The sequence below is a fragment of the Silene latifolia genome, chromosome X (assembly GCF_048544455.1).
Source record: "Silene latifolia isolate original U9 population chromosome X, ASM4854445v1, whole genome shotgun sequence".
NCBI lineage: Eukaryota > Viridiplantae > Streptophyta > Magnoliopsida > Caryophyllales > Caryophyllaceae > Silene > Silene latifolia.
This window is the reverse complement of record NC_133537.1, coordinates 86300478-86310797: the sequence shown is the minus strand read 5'-3', so window position 1 is coordinate 86310797 and position 10320 is coordinate 86300478. Positions and strand designations below refer to the sequence as shown.

Sequence of the window (10320 nt, the reverse complement as noted above, 5' to 3'; positions counted from 1 at the left end):
TTAGAACAAAGACGAATTGGTTTAAATACCTTAATCGCGTAATTAACAAAACCCGAGAAAACTCCCCGTAAAACCGGACACTCGATCGAGTACCCAAGGTACTCGATCGAGTACCCTACTCGATCGAGTGCCCCACTACTCGATCGAGTGCCCAACAGTCGAAACTATTTATCTTCGCAACTTGCCCTTACTCGACAGAGTAAGGGCTACTCGATAGAGTACCCCCAAGACATATAAATACGGAGTATTACAGTCTTCCCTCCTTAAAAAGAACTTCGTCCCCGAAGTTCAACCCATACATGAAAACAAACATGCTAACTCGATCAAGACACAACAACGTAACTAAGAACTCGAAACAAAACTCCAACCCAAACATGAACTCGTAACACCAACTCCACTAACTATTCCTACCTCCACAACATGGCTCACGATATCGTATCAACTCCACATATATATATCTCTCATGACACCAACTCCATACATAACCAACTACCATCCTCTAATGCCGCTAGCTCCATAATATCATCCACTATCAAATCCAAAATCAAGACACTCATAGACATCAAACGGGATGTTACATTCTACCACCCTTAAAAGGAACTTCGTCCTCGAAGTTTACTCACACTCATAATCTCATCATCCAACTGTCAACACTATCGAAGTATTCTCGCATTCCTAACATCAAACTACTACAAGTACGTCCGTGACCTTTTAACACTATCAACCACAACATATACAAATCCATATCTTATGCTACACCAACACTCTACTTTCAAATATACTACCATATGCACACCCATCAAAATCTCTTTTATCACATCCTACTCCTCTTAAGATAAATGTTACGTCCTCGTAACTCACTAATACTAAATACTAGATACATCTCATTACTCTCTTTACCACCACATGTGTAAGATAACCGTTTATAAACCAAACACTTACCATGCATATATCCAAGGCTCTCTTACTTAAACATTTCTCATAACTCCACTCATTTGGCATACCACCTAACCTATACCATAAAACTCGTAGCAAAATCACCATACTAACTCTCCATTATTTCTGCAAAACAACATACCTCTCTATGTAAGGCACTTATCTCCCAGAAGCATAACTCACGATCCACACTCGTTACGTGCACTCATTCCAGATCCTCAAGTTCTTTCCTTCATTACCGCAAAACTCATACATAACTTAATGTGACACTAATTCCCTCAACACCCTACACTCACTGTCCCAACAAAAGATTATGAACTACCGGCCGCTTTAAGATCATTACAACACATGTTCCACGAATCATTTCCCATTACCATGTCTACTAAAGCCTTATCTAGAACAAGATCAAAATTACTGTAACAACCTCTCACAACCGTGTCCCATCAATAGAACATCACTATACCGTGACAACAACGAAAACATATTCAACTCTATTTCATATCATACTCTACCTCATTCTTAACTTAACCTGGTAAAGAAAACATCAATAAGCAAGACAACCGTCTACATGTTCAACCAAAACTCACAAAGAACAACAAAGAAACAAAACAACAATCTATGTATAACTGGTATGCACTTTCGAAAACTCGTATCATAATCATCCCGCCTACTCCACCACAACCGGTGATGGCATCACAACACCGCCACCAACAGCCACACCGTAGTGCGAAAATACCCGCATCACAATACTAAATATCGTGCCCGGATCACCACCCGAGGCACCACAACCACATCGATAGACATCACAACTACATACAATTCCATAAATACTGACTCGGAAATAACCTTTCGAACAAGAAAACTTACTCAAATCCACTTTACTCAATCACAACGCAACATATTATATGAATAAACAGATAAGCATCTCATGAACATCATCTCTACCATTTCACGGAATACACATGTGTTATTAATACACATAAAATTATAACTAGCCATGTCAAATTAATCAAATTATTACCTTTTTGGATATCATTCAATTAAATTACCGTGTCCAACATATATATTACAGAACATTCATAAAACAACTTTATAATTATCACACCATACCACTTCTTGTGAGGTCAGAACCTCACACAAACATTTACACATATCATAGACCCGTAATCACAACCAACTAGTCAATCCTGACCACGTAAGTTACCACTCGATAAAGGTTACCTGTCGCCCGAGTTTAACTCATATGCCCCTCATAATACATTTTCCCGTTCGCATAACCATCACTTCATGCCAAGTATAACCATACCATTAATATTCAATCACTAGCGCTCGCCTTCTATAACCACATCTTATACTTCCTTACAAACATTCATATCAATCCGGCCTTTACAAAATCAACCTCTCTAGGACTGTTGTCTTTCTTATCTATCATCACCCTTAACCACTAGTGACAACACCACAATACCACCACTGCTCGTATATCAAACCTCTTACACTCATATCAAAATAACACGGTTTTTCTCCTATCTTTGGTTAACATCCCAAATAACGAACATCAAACCCATCAACAAAATTACCTCAACATTATTCCCAATACTATCTTATTTGTATTGTCATCCAACTCTCCACCAAATATCTCATATCGTGCCAATACTCCACCAACTTCTTACTCCCTTAATTCCTCGAAACTCAATATCAATCAAGTTGTCCTGAAACTCCTATATAACCTTTAGCTAACATCCTCGTGACACTATCACACATTTCAATGATTCTTTACCTTTATATCACATAACTCCTGAATATTTTCCTCGACCTTAATTTTATCCTTCTTTTCTCTTTACACTCAATAATACCAATTAATAGTTCAACTCCTTATTCCTTCTAGCTAACTCTTTAGAAATCCTGTTACCCCCTCGTTGCTCCAAAACTCAAATTCCATTACTTTCTACCGACATCATCCCACTCTTTCTTACCATGGACCTTCTCTTATTATGCTATCACTCACACTTGCCACTAATCTATCCATAGAATCAACGTTTAATGTTCAAACAATTGCATCTCCCTTTTTACATCTCTGGAAATCATAATTCATTTAATACCGTTAATTGCCCAAGGAAATCCCACAGCTGTTTCATCTCTTAATAAACCAAATCTCCCAAACTCACTCACTGTGTATAAATCTACCTCGCGACATGTCTCCATAAAGTTCACTGTTTACCACTCTTCTCAACCCCCTTCAAAACGAACTTTCACTACATATAATCTTGACTCACACGATTCCTAACCATCTCTCTCCATAATTCTTTACACATCTCAAGCTGCCACTATCCACATCCTTACTTCCAATCTTTTTATTCTCACGTTCCTTAGACTCACATCATCCTTTGCCCATTTTCACTTACTTTTACATCACTCAATTTCGCGAATAATTCACTCACCACGCCTCACAAAAACTTGCACCATGCCTCAATCACTCATCAACATTCTTTTTCTTTTTCCACTTCTCAGCACAACCACATATAGTTCATCTCCTCCCACCAAACTCATACTCACTAAGAGGTGCCACTCACCACCCCATAGGATTGGGTAACTTACGAATCAAGACCAACTTACATGTAAAACAATGCATAAAGAAGCAAAATAACCACTTTGAATTAAACATAATATGCAACGAAGTCAAAAGATAAGCATATGACCCAAAACAGGGGCCACTAGATCGAGTACAGGCCACTCGATCGAGTAAGGGACTTACTCGATCGAGTAGGTCAAGATCAGAAGCACGTAAAACAAATCACCAGGGCTACTCGATCGAGTAACTGAGGTACTCGATCGAGTGCCCCCTTACTCGATCGAGTACCAAGGATACTCGATCGAGTACCCTAATTCTCAAGACTGTCCCGTTTTCGTAAAACAGTCATAACTCACTCATTACTTGGTCAATTTGGGCGTGTGACCTATCGTTAGAATCGTAAAAGGACAAGCTATCATCTCCAATTGGAATCACATCAAAATTATTTATGCATCTCAAGTTATAACAGTTTAAAGACAACCTCTTTATAAACGAAAAACACAACTATTGATTTTTACTTCCCAAACGACTTAAACAACAACCAAGCAAACAAAACCAGTCCAAAACTCATAAAACCAGTATTCGTAATCATATGTTACTATTTTCAAAAATCAAGCAACAACATTCATCATGCACATAGGTTATTTAACTTGTCAATCACGATTTACCCACATAAACATGCTCCACCCATGAATTTCATATTCTTATGCAATTACTTACTTAATCTCTTCCAACTAATTCATCAATTACAGCTACACACTTCTTACAACATATACCCATGAACAATTGTGGACAAGTACATAAACTTATCATACAACTCTATGCAGACAAAATATACGTATACAACACAACATTTCTATTCACATGTTATTATTATGTCACATTATGAATCATCCATCATGTTTCTCATTCCAACCACGCTTCTATATATCTCATCAACAAGTTTCCTCATATCACCATTTTTTTTCACATGCTCAACTTTCTACTTCAACATCCAACAATTAACACATTCCATCACATTCATAAACCAGCTTAACCAAACACACATACGACGGACAAACACTTTCCCCCGTGACCGGTTCAAAGTTGTAAGGCGACCCCTTGCGACTTTAGGACGTCTCCCAAGCCTTTGCACTAGCTCCTACAACTTTTACCCCGGGTTCATTTTAATTGACTCCCTATGTTCATTAAGTTCATTGGTTACGGGTTTCGGATCGTCTCTCGATACCATTTGTAACACCCCCATACTCCGAGTGCCTTACCAGGACCACTCAGGTATGAAGACATCACCATCTCGGTTGCCCGAGGTATGATAATCAAATAGACAAAACAGAAACAACATTTATTATAAGTAATTTAATGAATAAGTACAATCCTCGAAACCAAACCAAGGTACAATACATTATTCCAAACCGTCTGTTCTCAATCAAATATAAATAAATACTAAACTACAATGGAAGACTCTATCGTCAATCATGTCGTGGCCATCCCTATCCCAAAGACTCATCTCTATACCTGTTCAATATCTGCTCACCATCCCCGAATGGATCACCGCAGGTTTTACAAAACAACATCGGGGTCAGTACTAATCACACAATCAAAATAGTTAACAACAATAAGACAAACAGACAGCTGAACTGCCACACACACACACGCACATCCAACCAACCGTCTCAATCACCGATCGTCCACCGGACTGCCCACGCCAGTGGGGGACCGCAGCTGTTCCCACCTAAGCCCCGCTCATCGTACGAGCGATAACCCCGTCCATTAATGTGCACATCCCCTTTCGTGGCGGGTTCCACGAAGGGCGAAACTAGGGCGTGAGATCACTCCCGCAAGTGACCCCACTCAGCCGAGTACGCATCTCGAGAACCATCAACAAACACAACCACAATCACAATCACAATTACAATCATCATATCAATCAACTAACTACAGCACATCACCAATATCCCATTATGGGACTAATACGAGTAGGAAATCCTACCGGAAAGCACAACACGCAGACGGTATCTACAAATGTCTCAAAACGCCTATTCTATGAACTCTCCTCCTACCATACAACACATAGATACTACTATTCAATTACTATTCATAAAAACCCCCAATTCCTAAATTAGGGTTTCACTAATCTTAACAAAACATTATATAAATTACATTAAAAGCTTACCCTCGACGCAAGGAATCCAACGACACAAACTACGATGCAAACCGACCGTCCAACTCCGGAATTGTCAAGAACGCGATTAGGAAGAAGACAAGTTGCTTTCTCTCTTAAACAGGTTTTAGGTTTTGTAAAAAGTGATTTAGAACAAAGACGAATTGGTTTAAATACCTTAATCGCGTAATTAACAAAACCCGAGAAAACTCCCCCGTAAAACCGGACACTCGATCGAGTACCCAAGGTACTCGATCGAGTACCTTCTACTCGATCGAGTGCCCCACTACTCGATCGAGTGCCCAACAGTCGAAACTATTTATCTTCGCAACTTGCCCTTACTCGACAGAGTAAGGGCTACTCGATAGAGTACCCCCAAGACATATAAATACGGAGTATTACAACAACGCTTTCATCATTCTCCCTTGTTATGAAGATTTTTACTTTAACGCAGGCAAAAGGTCGACCTATTTCTCATAATTCTACCATCCCCCTCCTCGTCCTCCGTGCCCCCCCCCTTCATTTTCCAATTTCCTTTCCCTTTACCTCCTCAGCCTCATCTCCCTTCCCTTCCTAGTCCTCTGCCTCTTTCCATTTCCCCTTCCTCAAATCCTCCTCCCTCCTTCTCTTCCTTGTCTTATTTTACTTTCCCTTTCCCCTCCGTTGCCGCCTCCACTCCTTTCTCTTACTCCTTCTCACATTCCTTTTTTCCTCTTCCTCCTCTTCCCCCTCACCTCCTCGTCGTTGTCCCCCCATGACCTCGCCTCTTATACCGGACACTCATCCCCATGCCCTAAACCATCATACATCCACTTTCCCCTCCGCCATTTCTCATCATTCTACCACACCCTCCTCATTCCCTTCATTTTTCCTTTCCTTTAACCTTCCCCTCATTCCCCCTCCCCTTCCATTTTCCTTTCTCCACCTCCTCATCTCCTTCCTCCCATTTTTTTCTCGTTCTACTTTCATTTCCCCTTCTCCCCGGGTGCCTCTTCCACCTCCTCCTTCCATTTTCCCTCCGCCTGATCCCTCCCCTTCTCCTAATTCTCTTACCCATACTCCTCCCTGTCACGTCCTCCTCGTCTTCTCCATGACCCCACTCCTCTTCACCTAATACCTAACACCTATCCCTACGACCCACACCATCTAACATTCAATTTCCCCTCCACTTCTCATCATTCCCATCTCCAACCCCTTCTCTTTGACGTTCTACTTTGCTTTCTCCTTCACCTGCACTGCAACCACCTCCTCCTTTCCTTTCTCATGTGACTCATTCTCCCCTTTCTCCTTATCCTCCTCCATTTCCCCTTGACCTCCCCGACGTCGTCCTCCCCACGGGCCAAGGCTCAACCCCTCACAACCTAATACCATTATGTGCCTAAAAACTGATATCGCTGACAAGTTGATCAATTATGTTCTCAAATAGTCAAATCTTGATTTGTCAACAAAACTCACTTCCAAATATAAAAGTCTATATTCTGAAATCTCATAACTTATCAGAGCAACCTTATCAAACACCATAATATCAAAGTTATTACCCAGAATCCAGTAAGAGCTCGGTCTCATTCATAACACCTAGTTTTTAAAAATGTACCCTAATATAGTTTACATGATGAAGGATGTGTGGAAAAACCTTTGCTATTTTCAATGAACAGCGGCAATGTGAAACCTCCTAGCTTGTTTATCCTGAGGCGTACTTCAGTCGTAGAGGAACTGCCCGAATCCCAATTTCATACCCGCACCCACTTCCAGGCTTTAGTAGTCTTGCACCAACATGAACACCTTCACATAATTTCAAGTTTGACTCAAGATTCATCATCGTGAGACGAGTAATAGTGAAGCTAAACACCATTTCTCAAGTACGGTATACACAAAATAAAAAATGAATAAATAATTCAAAGAAATATTCAACCATACCGGGAACAAATGTGTCAGAACCAAGGCCAGTTCAGGTCATGAATAGAGCCCCATCTACCTGGCCAAATTGGAAAATAGATATCATTAGAGTTTAGTTTGCAAATGAGATAAAAGAGAGTTTAAAAGAGGAATGAGAAATATGAAGATATACAACAGTACAAAAGGAAGAGAAATTTCACCACAACCAACCACATATGAGCGGCCGAACCCATCTGCGCCTTTTTTGCATCCTCTCACACTGTTTGTTCCGCCTACTGCAAATACTTCATGATTGGAGAAATTTCCAACTTCCTGGCCCCGGGCAAACTGAAAAATATATAAACCATTCAATTGAAGAAAAAATTTCAAGGATTTTCCCATTTACATACCCATCCCTTCCCGTCCCATTTATCATGACATTAATAAGTACGAAGTGCTATTTATCATTTAACCCAACCTAGTCTCTTTTTTTCAAACCAAATTCCTCTTTTCCCTCCTCCTCCGCTCTCCTAAAATACAAACCATGGAAGAATAAAAGAGTGATGTGCAATATAAGACCATATTCTTTAAACTAAACCAACATATTTCTCACTCACCATCTGTAAAAACCTTACAAAAACACAAAATATTAAGCATAAAACAAAAAAACATAAGGACACATAATGGAAATAGATAAAACAAAAGTAAGGAAAAAACCTGGAACACTGAAGGAAAAAACAATGGGAACATGGTGATTCAAGTTACTGGCAACAACAATAACAGCTGGTGTAGCCTCAATAAAGTTCATAGTTCCGTTTTTGCTGTGTGCGTCATTGCCGACAAAAAAAAAAAACAGATAAATGTTCAAACAACGTTGACAATCTTATTTAGGGAACAAAAGATGACACTATATCGCAACATCAGTGTCAATCAACTTGACAAAACAAAACTGAACAAAGTGATCGCTCGCACACCTCCTGTTAAAAATACTTTGTTCCCTGCCGACGTGACCACGTCGGAGCCAAACACAATGGATATATCCTTAACCAACCTACTAAAAACCTGAAGCTCATGAACACGAAAATAAATGAACCATCCTCATGATCCATCTCCAATTATTAACAATATATATACATCAAGTATAGTCGGAAATATTAAGTTCGCATACAAGAACAAAGAGAAATCTGACATTAACATAAACATACAAACCTACTACTATCTTCGTCTCAATCATTTGTTAAATTGAATAAAAAAGTAAAGAAATGATTAGGCGGAGGGAGTTTATTCGCTAATTTCTAACCTAAGTTAACATCCAAAGAATGCAGTTACTCCCACAAATTAAAACCCAATCAACATTTTAAAAAGTCTTAAAACAATCAAATGGGAACACTCAAATAGTCAAACTGAGTGCTAACTTTTAATTGCATCTATAATCACATACATAGCCACACAAATGAGTAAAGATCAGTCTCTTATCAACAACCTAAGCAAGCACATTGGCCTAGAATTGCAGTTTAAAGCAATCAAATCAAATAGGGGTATAATAAATGAAATTAAACAAAGCAAATGATAAATTACCTCATCATCTTGTTTGTGTACTCCTCTTTGCATAAATCCTCTTCTTGTTGTTGTTCAATTTTTTCCCAATATTCTAGTCTTAACAGTAACCTAACGATGACAAAGAAACATAAACCCTAATTTAAGAGATCATCATCATCATCAAATCCCGACAAAGGAATAAAAACTAATAAAAGAATAAACCAGTGAAAGGGAAACCTAATTTGGATTTACAGTAAAATTAAATTGAATCAAAAAATCGAATCGTAAAAAGGTGGAAAAGTAATTGGAACAAACCTGAAGATAATGAATTGGGGCAAAGCTTTGGAGATGATAGTTACCATGACGCAAGGAGAAGATGATAGCTAAGAATGGAGAAAGGGTAATAAAGGAGAAATGAGAGATAAGAAGAAAGAAAATGGACCAGAAAATCCATAAAATTAACAAACATGGATGAAAATTCGAAAACCATTTTTATGGATATGGATTAGTGGATAGTACCAGTTGAAGGCAGAGCGGTCTGCTAGGTTAATCGATGGCGATTTTGTGGAACGAGGAAGAAGAAGAGAAAGAAAAGGGAAGGAGAGTGATGAAGGAGGAAAGTGGGGACTGATTAACTGAGGAGGTGACTTGCGCGTGCGAGATTATGAACAGAAAGGAAAAAAACAAAAGGGTAAATAATCAAAACGACACCAAAGTATGCGTTTGGAACTGTTCATATGAACAGTACACGCCCTTAGTGACTTTTATGTGAAGGTGTAAAGATTTTTGTATTAGTCCCATATAAATTCAAGATAATTAGTGAGAATAACTATTTTGATATTATACCAGATTAGTATGATTAGTGTATCTTAAAATTGTTTTAAGAATTGATTATGGAATTTTAATGGTAAGAATTCCGTCAAAACAAGCTTCAATGATCGTTGTTGGTAAGTTAGACGATTTGGCATGACATATTTACATAATGCATTTTTATTATTCATTTGGATGAATAGTTTTTAGTATATTAATTATATAATTTTTTCTAATATGGCCATAGGTAGAAGTTGGTATTTCCCGTAATGTAAGGGAATATCGACTTGTTTTGTAATTAATTGCGATTTCGTATCGCCCAATTTGTAATTAATTAATAGTTTTTATTTTACTTTTATTACAAATTGTATAATAGGAAATTGTTATGTAATTTAATTATTAGGTGTTAGATGAAGCATCTAAAGACGTA

General features: G+C 38.6%; 1 long non-coding RNA gene across 1 annotated transcript; it reads right to left on the bottom strand.

Moving 5' to 3' along the window:
• Positions 1–7802: 7802 nt before the first annotated feature.
• LOC141621474 (uncharacterized) lies at positions 7803–9746 on the bottom strand. Its single transcript, XR_012532364.1, has 3 exons — positions 9396–9746; positions 9120–9209; positions 7803–7889 (listed from the first exon to the last, which is right to left on the bottom strand). It is a non-coding gene; the product is annotated as an uncharacterized LOC141621474 (long non-coding RNA).
• Positions 9747–10320: the final 574 nt, after the last annotated feature.